Raw genomic sequence first — 17,000 nt, forward strand, 5'->3', positions numbered from 1 at the left:
CTGATCCCTTTGGTTAAGATAGTCACCCTCATATCACATGCTCTAAACATATCACATGAATAATCACCAGTGTGGGAAAGAGAAGTGGCAATCTCCCGTTGAGCAGCTCAGGACATCAACAGCAGTATTTTCTACTTGCACGCCAGTATTTAAATCATTCCTGCTGATGTTACCATACTATGATCTTTCCTGTTACAGCAGCTGAGCTGCACATTATGTACACAAATGATCATCAGTACTTTAAGCTGGGTCTGCTCTTGCAAATTTTCAAGCAGACAATTAAATGGACCAAAATCAGCTGATACAGTAACAAAGAAGAAAATGGTATTTCAATTCAGGTTTTATTTGCAATAATCTACATTTAGTTTATATCAGATACCAGAGTGATGAATACAGTATAACACCCAGACTTAAGATTATCTATGTCTGTCTCTATACGGTAGGTACAGTAGCCCTCTCTGAAAAGTGCAAAGCCCAGTCCATAGGGAATCTCTATTCCAGTGATATGCATTGTCTTGCCTACAGGACCTCCACCTCTGCACTGTTCCACAAACTGATTTGACGCATTGGCTTATTTGAGAAGCAGAGTCGGTGAGGGAGCAACCCATATGATTATTATCTGCACCACTGATCCCAGCATGCACTACAGTGTAGCTTCCACTTTTCTTATGTGCTCTTATCTGATTGTCCTGTCCCCACCTCTGCAGCCATTTTTAAACGATCAGCCTCAAACCTGGCAGAGGTTCGGTGCAACTCAAGAGAGAGGCCAGCTGTTTTCCTTACCTAACTTAGGCCAGCGTGAAGACTGCTCTAACCTGTGGTGGCTTGCATCAACCCTAAGGTGAAGCCACAGCCCCTCTCCCCCTGTCCCTGGCTATCTGATGAACAAGCAGAACGTGGCTGGTCAGCTCAACATTTGAGGCTGTGCAACAGTATCTTTCTACATTAAAGAGAAAGGGTGATGAATTACTTGGGCTGTTCACTGCACATGTGAATTTACAGGGGTAAGTAGTTCTGTGGAAGATTTTAATTGTTTTGGTTGAGGAATTATGGGTAAAGATGGCGGAAAGGAGTAATGTCAGGACATCTCTTATAAAGCTTGAGGTAGCAGGTAGAAGTCTGGGTAGAGTACTGTATTCTAGGCCAGGAGTTTTCAGTATGGTGTGAACTAGCAGCTAGCTCCAAATAAGTGGGCAATGATAGGTTCTCTCTGCATTTGATTATGCTTTTCTTTTTTAACTTTTTAAATAGAGAAGCTTTTCTCTTTTCACAGTCACATATCTCAACCATACACACACAAAGTGCCATGTCTTAATGGGTTTCCTCCATGGTTTTGTAGTTATTTTTGATCAAGACAGTCTCAGTTTCTTCCTCCATAGTTCTTTCCTGGTTGCTAATTTGAAAAAGCAATTCTTTATTTCACTACAGTAAATTTGGGCCAGTCCATTTTTTGCCCATGAGTGAAACATTCATACATGACATCTCTGCTTCTTCCACATGACACAACTGATTCGCAGGGCCGGTACAACCATTTAGGCAACTTAGGCGGTTGCCTAGGGCGCTAGGATTTGGGGGGGGCGCCATTTTCTTCGGCAGCGACCGCGGCGGCCGGATCTTTGGCTGCCCTGGTCGCCGCCGGCATTTAGGCAGAGGGAACTGGGGCAGAGGAGCACGGGGAGGGCCGCCTGCAGCACGTAAGGGGGCACGAGGCGGGAGGGTACAAGGTGGAAGTTTCGCCTAGGGCCCTGCTGATGCGCCAAACGTTATCACCTCTTTCCGCCCCCCAGATAGCAGGAACAGCTGTGGGGAAGATGCTTGTAGAAAGCGTGACAAGACAGAGAGGTTTCTCAGTATAGGTACTGTATACCGAAAAGTAGAACAAAAACAGTCAACTACTAAGATTAAAGAGCTTGGATAAAGTCTGCCCCTCAATTTATATCAATAATCATACACATGCAAATCTTCCTGCAAACCAGATGTCACCTAGTACTTAGCTGGATTTTTTTTTAAATTGATCTCCAATAAAAACAAATGGAACTAATAAACATTTTCTTATTGACTAGCTACAAAATGTATGAGCCGAACAGTCCATTCTGTCGAATGGCAAATAACGTATTGATGAATGGTTGTTTTTCTTATTGACTAGCTCTTTTTAAGACTGTCTCCACAAATAATTAACATTATTTTTTTGGTGTGTGGTGCTACAGTGTTTACAGCTCTGTGTAATTGCACAGCTGGGCAAATCCGTCAGTGGTAAGGAAGCAGTATCGTCATGTCCCAGTAGTGAGAAATCAAGAGTGAGGCCTCCCCAAAATGATGAGATTGGCTTAAGAACAATACATGTTGGTTTTGTTTGATTTTTGGAGTTTGAGTCTTTATGAATCACATTTTCAAGCATTTCTCCATGAAGGGCTCAAAACTTTGGGTTTTTTTCCAGCTGAAAGCTGAGGTTTTTACATAATCACATGACTCTGGCAGCTGGGGCTTTACAAAAAACACCAAATATCACAACACCCATGATAACATCATGAGAGTGGGCAACACTGATGTGGTCCTGTGGTGCAGCGAGGTGGGGCAGGATTTAGAGATGCTGCTGCTGTTGGTTTAGCAATGCAGGACCCTTTTTCCTTTTCTGGTGGGGGGGGGCGAGGAATCTTTCTAACTAGGGTCAGTGCTTGTGGCAGAGATACCCCCTGGGAACAGGGTACTGGTGTTTGAGCTAAGAGCTCTGAAATAGGAGACTGCCTGCATGTCCTTTCTCTCCAAGGACTGATGTGAATAAAAACAAGTTGCACTAGGAACATCTATGTTTCTGATTTCTCTACCACCAGATGGAAACTGGCCTGCTATTGCTCTGCAGCGGAACAACAGTGTGTTTATTCTCCTCTTTATGGAATCATTCTCCCTTTGCTTCCCATTTATTCGCCGCTTCCTACGTTTTAGACAGTTCCCAACCCTTCTTTTAGAACTCTTCCTCGGGGTTGCCCTGTAGGAAGGATTTTTGCCCCAGTGCAAACCCCCAGGTGGAGATGCATTATACCGGGTGTGTGAAGCGGGGTTGGTTCTTTGGAAAATTCTCTCTTTCAGAATGGGCAAGTCACAGTCTCTACCCTGGCGATTTGTACTTACCGTTGCACTTTGCACTGCCATTGCAGGGCACTTAGGGCTGCAAAGACTTCATTGTGAGACTTTTCTTTACAAAGCTGATTGCTGTTGGCCTTTAGGCAGACAGAAAAGCCCTCTCTATTATATGGGTGCTGGGGAAGGCTGGGAGTGTGGGGTTTCTGAGGAAGCCATGATGGTTAGATTTGTGATGGGTTGTTTTTTAAGTTAGATGGGTGGGATCATCCGCTCATCTGAGACTATTGCTTCTAATCCTGGACTATGTTCTTAACTATTTGTCAGGGCCCCTGGATTCTGCCATTGGCACCTCTCCTTTGTTTAAAGTGAAATAAACACAATAAAATGTCTGCTTCATTATAAGTCCCTACTCCAATGACAAAAATACTTTCAGTGTGTGTTATGGAAACACACAAAAAATGTATTTGTAAAATAAAAATACATCCGATCAGAGAGACTTGAAATAAATTGCACAATAATTACAGATAACATTGCGGGGGGGTGGGGTGGGGGAACCCCATAGTTTCACATTTGAAGCTGTCCAAATGTGGTATCTTAGCAGCACTTAAACAAGATAGGAAAGAAAAACAATTCATTTCTGTATAAGTTATCAAATCCTTCTGGTAAGTGACACTCTGGAAACATTTAATAGCAATCATAACCTGCTGATTTCACGTTTTACATGCAGGAAAGCTGTTCACATCAGCACTTCTCCGCAGAATAAGCTGGTTTCATAGTCAAGCTTTGGGTAGGTGTTATAAATGATTGCCCACAGGGTATAAGAGAATTCTGTCTCTTTATTCTGTTGAAAAGATGACTCTGCTCTGTGAACTATAATATTTTCCTTTCCTTTACAACACTTTCAAATCAATTCATCATATCATATTCTATGATTAGTTTCCTTTACTTTGAAGTACTGGCTTATTCAGGTGGGATATTTTGGGGCTATTCTCGCTCTTAATCTCTCTAATATAATATCAACTAATTACATTTAGAAATGGACACATTCCGCCCCAAGGCAAATGTGATCTGGTGTCACAACACCAGTGCTGGAATTGTGGAGCTCTCTTTTCCCTCCACTTTGAAAATCCTTCACAGTCATGGAATCATTCATATTGTAATTTCCCGCTTCACTTCCATCCTGTTTACTCTATTTTTGCCATTTAGCAATGAGGAATTAAGACCAGGCTTCCGCACTGATATTGGTGAATGTAATCAACAGCTTTGCTGCCATTGATCATGAGGTGTTGTGGTCCTGTCTGTGGATCTTGAAGTGAGTGGACAAAGTTGCTTATTTTGTCTCTGTCAGATGCTCTGATTCAGAAAGAAGGCATTTGCTTAATGCTTTCCTGAACTGGAGTCGGAAATTACACTGGGTAGTTGTGGGTAATTGCTTCTCTTCCCACAGGCCTCATGTGTGAGGTGCTCCAGAGTGCCATTCTGTCTCCCTTCCTGTCCAACTTGTACATGGGATTGTTAGGAGCAGAGCTGGGTGGGAAATGGTTTTCCTGTCCTGTCAAAAAATTTTGAGATTTCAAAAATGTGTCCATTCTGCACTGGGATGAAATCAAGACCTTTACACAGTTTTCCTCAACAACCAACCAAAAACCAGAATCAGGGTCTTGAACCTGGAGCTCCCTGCTACCTGGTGAGTACCCTAGCAAACAGCCTATTTCTGGCATCTCTTGTGTGCAGCAATTCCATGCTAGACCTGAGAAACTTTTCCTGACTAAAGTTTAATCGCAATAGGTGTGTTCCCACAAAAAGTTTTGGCCACGGTAAATGAGTTTTTGGACAAAAACCTGTTTAGAACTGGAAGGGAAATTTTTGAGTAGTTTTTTTTGGGGGGGGGAAGAAATCTTTGAGGGACGTATTCTGGGGATGAGATTTATTGCTTTGATATATTGGCTGATTTAGTTAAGTTTTTCTTGTATGTCACTTGTTTGATGCTGCTAGGTGGTCACCATTATGTGACTAAATCTAATCTAATTCATTCTTAGGTGTCCAGAGCTTTCGGTATGGGTGTTTCTGATTACAGGTTAAATTGAGACTCTTTTTCTCAATATCTGTCATTTTACTGCAGCCAAGGACTTGGATTACTGCAGGTAAATACAACAACCCATATCAAGCCAGTTTTGTTGTGTGAGGCCCCAGAATAAATCACAAAAGCTCACTCCATTACATGAACAGGAGGGACTTCACTTCCACAAAGTATGAGGCTCTCTATTGCTTTGGCGTTTTGCTGAAGCCATGTCTACACTAGCTAGCTTACTGCAGCACAACTGTACTGATGCAGCTGCGCCGCTGTAAGATTGCATGTATAACCGTTCTGTGCTGATGGAAGAGAGCTCTCCTGTCGACAAAACCACCTCAACAAGCCGTGGGAGCTGTGTTGGCGAGAGAATCTCTCCCACCAACATGGCACTGCGCACATTGCCACTTATGCCTGCAAAACTTAGGTCACTCAGGGGTCCACACCCCTGAGCGACGTAAGTTTTGCTGGCGTAGGTGGCAGTGTAGACATGGCCTGAAAGTTACTCCCACAGCTACATCAGAGAAGCAGCAGCAGAAACCATGGGAAACAAGGGAAGCAGGCAGGGCTGAGAGATTGGATTCAGGTGGATTAGTTATATACAATGAAAAATAGCTCTGCCTTCAAAATGCAGCTATGTATTGAGTGGTTCTGGTGAGTACACAACTTATCAAGCTCTGAGCCCATGTTTTATGACAGGTACATCTGCAGAATCTCGTTAGAATTACAGCTCCATAAATCAGTCCCCTTAAATACAATGCATTTCATTTGTCTTGACGTAGGAACTGCACGTTGGCTGATAAATGAAATGCTGTCTAGTTTCACCCTACTTGCTATAAAAGTCTCTATTTTTTGCTGAAATGTTATTTTCAGGAGTTACGACTGAGATGTAAAACTGATCTTTTGTGGTCAATTAAAGACACCAAGGCCCTCTCTCATAATTGAGGGATGTTAAACCAAACGTCCTGGCTGAATTTCAAACCAAGTCATGTTGCTCACCAGCTGTAAGTTAACCTGAGGTTTCAGCTGGACATGTTATTCTTCAGTTCCTGTCCTAATTTGTTTAGTGTTGCTGTGCACCATTAAACAGCTGCTACTTTCAGTGGTGGCTGACGTGATCTCTATATTAGTCACTTGCCCATGTCACAGAAACGGTGTGAGGTTTAATGCATTTAATGCACTTTGAGATTTCCAGAGGCAGGGCCGGCTCCAGGCACCAGCACAGCAAGCAGGTGCTTGGGACAGCCAAAGGGAAGGGGCGTCACATTGGGCTCTTTGGTGGCAATTCAGCGGCAGGTCCCTCAGTCCCTCTCAGAGGGAAGGACCTGCGACCTAATTGCTGCCGAAGAAGAAAGCGGTGCGGTGGAGCTGCGGCCGATTGCGGCTTTTTTTTTCCCCCCGCCACTTGGGGTGGCAAAACCCCTGGAGCCGGCCCGGCCCAGAGGGGTATGCTGTTGGCAAGATTATACTGTTAAGGCAAAGACCTGTACTGATTGTTCGTTGAGGTATATATTTATCTATCTTGACACATCGATAAGATGAACTGTTTGTCAAACACCCTGAAATGTTAGCAAGACACCTCCCTTAGGCAATAATTCTTTTATGAGAGGAAAAACGGACTATTTCAAGATTCAGGGAAGTTAGATACTACTTTGTTTATGGGTTGACTAACCTGAGTTTTAGGAAGGCAGAATGTGAATGTTTGTATTCTGAAAGTGTGATACTGACAAACAAGGAAAGAGTCATGGAAGTTTTTGTTTGCACTCTGTTTCTACAGAGAAGAAAGATCTTTCCTCTGAAAAGGTTTATGCGACTGGTATTTGTCATATAGGGGCTCATACCACTAAAGGCAGAAAATTTCTTTTGTATCACGCCAGTGGGGGCTTTGCCTTTGGCTATAATAGTTTTCAGTCTTTTCCTCACTTTTCAGAGTCACATGGTAACGTCCAAGTCACGGGTTTGTTGGTTGTAGCTATTTAGCAGTAAGGCTCTTTTATAAGCCCCACTTACACAGTGTGGTGCTTTGTCTCCTTCCAGTGGCTGGGCCTGATGAGTGAGCTAATGGCTTTGAGCTAACACATTGGGTGGTGGAGGCTCAAGCTTTTGGATCCAGAGTTCTGGGGTTTGATCTCCACTGATGACAACTCACCAGGGGACTGAGAGCCATGCTGAGAACGTGGTGTGTGTGCATGGACGCACACTGTGGCCAAGATTTCTGGATTCATGGTGTTGGGCATCTATCTTGGGACACCTATAAGGGAGGTGGTTTTCGGAAAGTCTTGCAGTCACAGACTGGGGCTCTGTTGTGCTAGGGGCTGTACAAGCAAGTAATTCACACGTCTAGGTTTGTGATGAAATGCAAAGGAGGAAGAAACATGCGAATGAGGGTGGAGGAATGAAGTAACAGTAAAATGAGCTACCATTGCGACAGCCTCTAACACAGTGGGTGCAGCAGAGAGGCCCTTCCCCCTCGGGATCTCTGTTGCGGGGCTAATATTTCCGTTGGTGCCCAGGCCCGGCATGTGTAAGCCCCAACACTCAGGCGTCTCACTCCGAAGCCACAGAGAGTGTCTTTGCGGAGTCCTCACCTTACACCCTCTCCTCTCAGGTGTGCAGCCAGTCAAGCCTGGACAGGCTCCGGCCCTCGCTTTACACGTAGGCAGAAATAACTAAAAGAGCTTCACACAATGGGCAAGGCTGGGTTTATACAGGGGATGGCGCAGCATCAGCTGCACTTACTCTAGTAAGGCTGCAATTCCGCTCAGGGGCTCTCCTCCCCTTGCCGGAACTCTTACATTTAAAAAGTATCTGCAGTCCCAAGGTTTATATTAGGGACTTTACTGTACTTTAGGGAACAATATTGATGCAAACGTCCATTTTTCTGGAGAGTTACAGGCTCCAGTGTATATAACGGAACCCTGACCCGCACTGAACAGGTCATCCTTGCTGTGTACTTAACCAACAAACACCACATTAGGAGATAATACAACACTACCTTCCAGAAACACCACAGGCTCCAGTCTGCTCACTGAGCTGCATGACAGTTCTTTTCAAGGCTAGCTGTGCTTTCTCTTTGTACACAGAACCTACCTCTTCTGATAATACCACTGCGGGGGTTGTGCTACGCAGGGAGAGCTGACTAGACAGCAAGAGATGTGCCATGTGGATAAAGAGGAGAGTTTAGATTCCCACTCCTGTGCCGGCCACCAAAAGGCAGAGAGAGTCTTATTCCTCACAAATAGTAAGATTAACTCGCAGCACTTTACAACCCCAGAAGCTTCAACAGAGCGGAGAACGCTGCATTTCAAAAGCTTGGACGAAACTGATTGAATAAAATTACAGTCTGCTTCCAAAGTCAATTTCAGTGAATATCAGCTCTTTGGTATTACAGCAGAGGCGGGAGAGCTTGAGAAAACTCAAATGGCTATTGACTAGCCACTTCCTTTCAAAAACAAGCTCACTGTTCTTTCAGAGAGAGTATTAAAAACAAAGGAGACAAAACAAAGTATCAAACCAGACCAAACCCAGATATCGTGCAGACGAGCATGGGATAAATACCTAGACAGAAGGAAGTTCTTTGTACTCCACAAAATGTGGGGGGAAAAAATCTCAGTGAAGAGAGAGACATTTCCACATCTTTTATATCCAGCTCACATGTAAAGCTAAAATACTAACGCTGAACCAGCCCAGTTCTAAGAATGCCAAGTCAAGGGGAAAATGTTAATGGCCAAATGAATCCCCCCATCACCGCCCCCCAACTACTGCTTCCTTCTTCAAGACAGGAGAGGCACCAAAGTCAGAAGGTCAAGCAAACATTAGGGGGCCACCACTGCTGTCACTAGAAAACAGTTCAAGCCCTACAGGAAATAAATGAGACGTCAAACAGGATGGAAAGACTGGATGGAAACACATTTGTGCACCAGTCACTATCTCAGCCAACGCTCAGGAGACTGAACTGGAGATCAGCAGAGTTAAAAGTATGAGTTGCTACAGTTTGAACTAATGAGCCAAGACTCCCTAACCAGAGCTGTAATAAACTCTCATCCTCTGGGAATAGAAACAGAATGGGACTGATAACACACATTAACCCATAGGTTACATTTGTACAGCGCCTAGCACATTTTGTGGGCACTACCAAAACTAACAACCGTACCAACAATTAATTATTCCTGGGCTGTAAGAGATGTTGGGTGTCAGGCCCAGAGACTGCAGCCCATCTGTACTCAGAAGTATGAGACAGACAACAGCAACACAAGCTTCCTCCATGTTCACTGCCAGCGCACCTCACTCCTGACCTGCTCTGCTGCTGAGAGGGTACTTGAGTCTGAAACAGCAAATGTCAGTTGTGAGGCTGCTGTTTGAGATATGGACACCTGTCCTCTAGGGAATGGACAGAAGCCATCAACAGTCTTCTGATGGCAAAATCTTGCCGCTGTTACTTACATAGGCTGGATCCAAAGCAGTGAGAGAAGTAAAAGGCTGCACATTTCGTTCCCCCCCAGATCTGTTCAGTCCCCTGTGTACTGACAAGATTTAAAGTAAAAATATAACAAACAAATATCTGCCAATAACTGGAAAGTTGATAGAGTCAACCCTTTGTGTTGAGTTTAGATAAAGAGATACACAAAATAAGTGTGTGAACGTTTCTTAGTAGATTGGGTCTGTTGAAGCTAATCGAATGACCAGCTACCATTTAAACTTTGCTAACTCTAAGATAAAATTCAGGTATATCCATTATCTGTTTTCTGGGGAAAAGGCTAGCTCAGCTGTGAACCCACTTCTGGAACGGTGGCATCCCAAAATCTTTAAGATGCCTCAGTCAAAGTGGAGCTTCCATACAAGAGACTGAAGTTAGCACCACAAACAGCACAATGGGGACTCTGCGGTTGGCCTGTAGGCATTAATACAATATAAATGCTGTTTTGTTTAACAACAGAAGTGTCAGCCTTCAGGCTTTCTGTGCGAAGATTAAAAATGCTAAGGCTTGAGATCTATCCAACAAGACAGACAATTTGAGACAATGCATACATTCTCCCCTCATATCGATCCATTAATTCAGGCTAAGAGAGAGACTCGCTGCTCACAATGAAAAGATCATTAGGGGCTGATCCTGAGAGATGCAGAGCACTTGAATTCCTACTGAACTCAATTTGAGAAACAGGTGCTTCCTGGCAAAGAGATGGAAGTAAGCTTGTTAAATTCTGCAAAGCCAGGGATACAAGTGATATAAGCAAGGAAAACATATTGTGCCTTCTCCTGAACAAAGTATATGTTAGGAAATTGTTAGAAACACCCAGAGATCATCTGCAAAACAGCCCAGAAACCCAAGAAGGGGCCAGTTAAACAAAATGTGTGATCCGTGTGGTTAAAAGTAATGTTTTATGGTAGTCATTTCAATCATATGTGCTCTCTAGAGAAAATACATGACTGATTTCTATGTTTAGTTCATTATGATTCTCATTAATATGCCAAATTCTCTTTATTGCTTACAGAGGGGAAGAATTCACCCTTTGCTTCTGTAAGGCAGCTCCTTGCTGAGATTTCCTGTAATTCTATAGAACCCTTTTATAGAGACTTTGGATTTTGGGCTATCATGATAGGATGGAATTATTCTACCTTGATGAGACATTACACAAGATCCTCTTCACATGTTTCATTGCCTCAGTTCTTAACGTCCCCTTTTCCAAATTAACCTGTGGGCAGGCCAATATTATGTACTTGCTTGAACACCGATCTTGCTTTGCATTTGTTTTCAGTCCCTACATCACCTTAGAAATAATGTTGACAATGGAAAGGCAAGCATGTGTTTTAGCACCTGTTGTATACCCATCAGTTAACTACCATGTTCCCAGTTGGTAAATCAATTTTAAAAAATGGTTTAGAAGGCCAATATTCTCTCCTAATATAGATTGTGGGCTATATAGGAACATTTTATCCTGAAAGCTCTTTCTTCTTTGTGGGTGAATGCTGTCCTCTTGCCGTTATGATTCTGATTTCACTAATAGCTTAATCGGGTGTTAGTCTTGCATAACAGCCCGAACCTATTCCCCTCAAGGAGGGAAAAAGTTACATTCAAAACGAAACAATAGCGACGCAATGTCATCTTGAGCAATGACTTTCATTTCAGCTATTCCGTTGTCTCTTGCTCTTTTTCTGTTTCGTAGCATGATTTGATTCAAATGCTTTTAACAAGCTAGTGCTTTGTCATCCAACTAACGAGCCTGGATCAACATAGTGTTGATGCCTGCATAGAAGAATGAGCCTTATGCTCTGCGGTGAGACGTAGCAAATCTTTCTGAGTATGGTGAGCAGTCCTCCACTACCCCGCCATTGTCCAAACAGAAACAGTGAGCTCGGAGCCGGACAACAAATACATTTCACCAGTATCTCTGGAGCACGCTCCACATTCCGTCACTGAGGCCAAGAGTTTTCTTTAAAATTTGTACGCTGCGATTATTTCAACTCGGAATCCTGGGAAATAACATGCAAAAATCAGGCTTTGCCGGCTATAAAATCTACAGCCAGCTTCTGATGCTCACGACACCAGTTACATTCTGTAGTAACCCTACTAAAGGCCATGGGTTATTCTTGGTTTACACTGGTGTAAATGAAATGGGAAACCAGTCCCCAACTTACCTCTCCCCAGTTACCTCGTTAACTGAGACTGACCAATGCACCCTGCCATAGCTCATAAAGCAGTTGCATTTAAGTGAACTTCCCTTTGCTACAGACAAAACCATAGAGCCAGTGAAGTATTGTTTCTCAGTGGAAGATTGCCTTTCAATAGAACTAGACGGATCAGAAGATGTAAATTGATGAACACGGATGTAACAAGAGCCCCCTGTAACATTATCTGTGCATAATCACCGCATTTGAATAAGAGACACTTCTGGGGTTTCTTCTGATTGTTCTTGTTTTAAAAGGCTTTTACTGGAGACATTTTTCAGACTGTAGCTGCTGTCAGGGGCGAAAGAAAGGAACCAATTTCCTGCTGAACTGGCTGACAAAGAGATAAACTATAGATCAGCAGCACCCCCATGTGGCAGTTCCAAGCAATTGCATGATGTCATTTATCTTTGTTCTGTGTTTGGGAGAACAGAAAGGATGACAATAGTATGACCAGACTCTGTAAAGTCTAAAGGGAGCCCTATGAGATCACGGCACCCAGTGAACATTTGTTAGTACCCCAAGAGGCTTGGTCACCAATTAGCATGAATGCATTTGCATATAGATATGTGATATTATTCCAGAGGAAAGTGCGTGGCCCACATGTGAAGCTTTGTTCAGGGGGGTACCACAGAGCCCTTAAATAAAGGAGTATCTGAGGAGAGCAGGACAGAGGGCGACAAAAAGTCTCCTTGCAGGTTGGGCAGTGCTGGGAGCTCCTGGTCTTCAGAAGGGCCTTTACTTTGTGAACTGTCCCAGAGGCAGAGCGACCATCATGAATGGAGTCTTTAAAAAACCATCTCCCCTCATTCATCTGTGTTTCCCTTGCCATCTGAAGAGTTTCACTAGCAAAACTTCCTAGTTTAACTATTCAGCTGAACCTAGTTCCCATAATAATCAGGCTTGTATGTAACATAGGGCTCATGCCTTCTCCCTTACTACATACTGATGAGAAAGGGAACATACAACCTGTATGTTCCTGTGGGAATCCTGTCTAGAACCAGCTTTTTTACCTGCCCAGTCACTGAGAGTTATTGAGATCCATGTGACAATGCAGAGAATTTTCTGTGAGCCGCTGGGCAGGCTCAGAAGCAACTTGTCTTACTCTTCACTAGTCATATATTGCTACACTTTTCTATCCCTTTCATGCCATCCCTTCTAAAAAATAACTCCCCTCCAATCGACCGCAAAGTCCCAAATCTCTGCAGCATTCTTACTGCAAGATGGGGTGTGTGTGTGGATCTGTTAATGTACAGGATGGATCTGAGGCATTTTTACTAAGTTATGAATGGCTCAACCATGTCAGCCCTGTCTCAGAGGAAGGTTTGGGGTGGGGATGGGGGGGGGTCTAGGAGGAATTTTGCCTCAAAAAACCAAATCCCTCTTGACTCTCCCAGCACTCTGGGGTAGCATGCCAGCTGCTACACTCCTTTAGCATCATGCACCCAATAATGTACTCAGTCAGATCTTCCTAACTCAGGGGATGGAGAAGTGGAGCAGGCCCTGAGCACGAAGGAGCACGCGGTTTTTACTTTTCTCTGACCTGCAGGTTGGAAGTAGTGTTTGGCTCCTTGGGTCCTCTGCCTACCCTTTGCACATGTGTAGAGCACAAATAGATCAAGTAGTTCTGAACATAACACATGCAAAACAGAGCAGCTTTGCTTTTATTCTTACATAAGCTGGGTTTCCTCTCTTCTAGGTTGATATGCCACTCCTACCAAAGCAGCATTTGTTTAAGCCTCTCTATAATGGGAACTGAATAGCAAAGCTCCGTGTAGCTTGTTCAGAAAGAAACCCCCAAATTAAGATGAGCGTTTAAGATGGGATGTTGAAAAGTGCCTAAGTCTGCTGGAGAAAGTCAGCATCACGTGTGCTCCTAAGTCACTCGGGTGCATTTGAAAATCCAACTCTTAATTTTGCTTTGTTTCATGTCACATTTAAATTTGCCATTTTCAACAATCATCTTTAGATCCGGACGAACATGCCATCAGCTTGCTTCTCACTGGAACTTACTACCGACAGAGACTCCATGTTGAAACCCCGCCTATGCAGTTGACACTAAAGTTTACCTTTAAACAGCAAACACTAACATTGGTGAGATAAAGCCATACCACAAAACCCACCCACCACGGCAAAACCTCTTTCAATCCAAAGTGTTGTTGACCAAATAACCACAGGTGGGCGTTCCCACCCTACCGACACACACTGAGTAATTCTAGTGCAAAGATTTTTCTAGTGGTGTTTAGTTTGGTGTCGTACGGTCACTGTGCTTCTGAGTCCAAAACCCACAAAGGTGTTAGATTTTATGGTCACACACTTTCATGACAGATGTACACAGATACCCACTGTCTACACAGAGAGCCAGATAAAGGTGAACTAGGTCCCTAGGCATATCCCTGCATGGGGCTCCACGCAGCCTCCACTCAAGCTGAGGCTGGACTGGTGGCTTGTCCCCTCCCACTCCAGGCCCCTCAGGGTGACAGGTTAGTCTCCCTGGAGCTGCAGCAGCAGCAGGGGGGCCCTGTCCATCCAGAGCAACAGGGGATGGGGGCAGGCAGCTTCTTCTGTGGTTCTGATGGCTACAGATCTTCCCTCTCCTGGAGGCTGTCTGCTTTCCTTCCTAATGAGGAGGGGAAGAAACATAGTGGGTTTTTTTAAAGGAAAGCTTAGATTCAGACATCACATGACTCTGTCTACACATTAACTACTTCGTGTAGGGTAGGATTTTATGGACCGCCATTTTTCTTTCTTAGGGTGTGAAATACTCGGAAGGAGCTAATCTTACACTTTCGAGAGACTGATTCATCAGATACCTGAACTAGATAGCATTTACTGAGAAGAAGAGCCACACGCCCCGCCCCAGGAAACCCAACTCATCGTATCTGTTCTGCAGAGAAGCACTTGCCCTGCTGCTGAGCTGAGGTGTGTCCTGATTGTTTCCATTGCCCTGCACTGCAGTGTCCCACAGAGCTGGAAGAAAAATCAGAGTAATAACAAGAGAGAGAAATGAGCTGCATTTCAGGCCAAAGGCTCTGCCTCCTTGACTGTCTGTCACTTGTTTACATACTCAACAGGAAGGAGAGGAGGCTTGAAAGCCACAACAAAAATTAAAAATAGCACAGAAGTCAGTCTCCCCTCTGCTTCCCTTAGAGAAAAAAAATAAAAGCACCAGAGTGGAAGTTTTGTGCTCTGACCCTGAGGGGGGGCAGCATAGAGGCTCCAGAATAAAGGCCAGTTATTGAAGCAGAGAATGAGGAGCAGCAGGAGAAAATATAATATCATTTGCATAGACAGACTTTGGCATCTTCACACAAAGGATCACAAAATGCTTTGCAAGAGAGAGAAGACTGAGCACAGCTGTGGCCAGTTGCCCGTTTACAGGCAGAAGCAGAGAACTGGGAGGTGAATATAGAGTCAGGTAAAAAGAACAGACTGCGGAAATGTTAAAATGTATAACTCGGTTAAAAGATGAATAAAGGGCATATGATAGATAACTAGCTGCTGGTAGGGAGAGGGTAGTAACACAGCTAGAGCAGGACTTGAACTGAACATTTGAACTGAGCAAAGAAGAATATCAGAAGCAAAATCCTCACAGTGAGTTCTATTAGGCTGTGCTACCACCATCTGAGCCATCTGAAATTAGACAGGACTAAGCAATACACTATAGAGACCAATCTTGAATTGGCTGAGGACTGGACGAGGTCATTTCCCAGCTGAACTGCGTGTGTTGTGTTCTATTATTTAGAAGCAGCAATGTTGAAAGTAAGGACTTTCCCAGATTATTTATAACTGGGGCGAATGGAAAGATGCAGTAACGGGGAAGGGGCAAATGGGGTTTAAATCTCAGTGGTATGGTAGGGTTTATGGTAAGATTTAAAGACAGGATGTGACTTAGTAGCTCAGAGGAAGGGGAAAAGTTCCAAAGAGATGAGTCAGTGCAACTGAAAGAGGGTCTGTTTGGTGTGTGGAGGAGCACAAGGGGAAGCCAAGATGGGAGAGGTGGAATGGCAGAAGCTGTTAGAGGAATAGATGGATAGACGACAGGAAGGTGACCCTGAAGAATTTTAGAAGAATAAAATGACAGGGGAAGAGAAGTGAGCTGCTGGGCCCAATGTAGGTTGGAAAAAGGAAACACGTGCGAGACACCAAAAATAGCTACAGATCTAGGTAGCATGCTGTGGAAACAGATTGCTTGCACCAGATGTCAGCTGGAACCGGCGTTAGCTTTTCTCAGTAAAAATATCCCTGTGAGGTGGGAAAGTATTAGCCCCATTTTACAGAGGAAGAAAACAAAAGGCAGGAAGGCTAAAGGCAATAAGAGATTCTGTACAGGGTTGGATTAGAATACAGGAGCCCCTTGCTTTCAATCCTGTGCTTCGTTACCTAGACCAGGCTGCTTCTCATCTTAGCAAGTTATACCGCTTGTGATCAGAGGCTGCACTGGCTCACCATCACAGGAACTGGCTCAACTGCCGTGAGCCACTATCCCTCTAAAAGTTTCCTGACAATGATGCTGGGAGAAACAGCACTTTCTGAGAAAGGGGAGAGTAAATTAATCTCTAAAAAGAGTATTCACCCAAGGTGGTGAATTTTTGCTTTGCAAAGCATGTGCAAGCCAGTCCCGTTATTTATAAATGATTTGATATTTGGTGACATTCAAAGCACATCCCAACTGAACCAAGGTCAGTCTCTGGAATATCTGCACAGTGTCTGAATGGGTCATCCAAGTATTTCCATGGGTAGAGCACACTAACGCCATCCAGATCATCTTTGTAAATTCAGGAATGCTAACAGGCTCAAATGCAGCTGAAATGAACTAAATTCTTAAGTTTTTCCCCATCTTCCACCAGCTCTAATAATAAAAATATACATGTATAAATAATCATTTGGACATGGATGTAGCCCTTTTGATCCCAAAGGATCCTAAAGCATTCCCTAAACCACACATGTGCAGCTTCCTCTGGGACAAAGAGCAGCAGCTCAGAGCACAGCAACACAAAAGCAGAGTGAGAAAATGTTGGCTGTGGACACTCCCTCCACTTTTACAGAGAGGCCATGAGATCGTTAATGTCCATGCAGATCAAACAGGACCTCGGGTTTGAAGGTCTCATTGGAATGAGCTCCTTGAAAGATAGAGGGCTGAGCTGATCCACCTGGGATTTGACTTTGGGTTTCCATTGAA

At 44.0% G+C, this 17,000-nt stretch overlaps 1 long non-coding RNA gene across 1 annotated transcript in view; it reads right to left on the reverse strand.

The window, feature by feature from the left end:
• The window catches only part of LOC123378205, a 145,898-nt gene that overhangs the window by 31,970 nt on the left and 96,928 nt on the right, over positions 1–17,000 (reverse strand). The gene's annotated exons all lie outside the window — the stretch shown is intronic.

The sequence above is a fragment of the Mauremys mutica genome, chromosome 10 (genome assembly GCF_020497125.1).
Source record: "Mauremys mutica isolate MM-2020 ecotype Southern chromosome 10, ASM2049712v1, whole genome shotgun sequence".
NCBI classification, from domain to species: Eukaryota; Metazoa; Chordata; order Testudines; family Geoemydidae; genus Mauremys; species Mauremys mutica.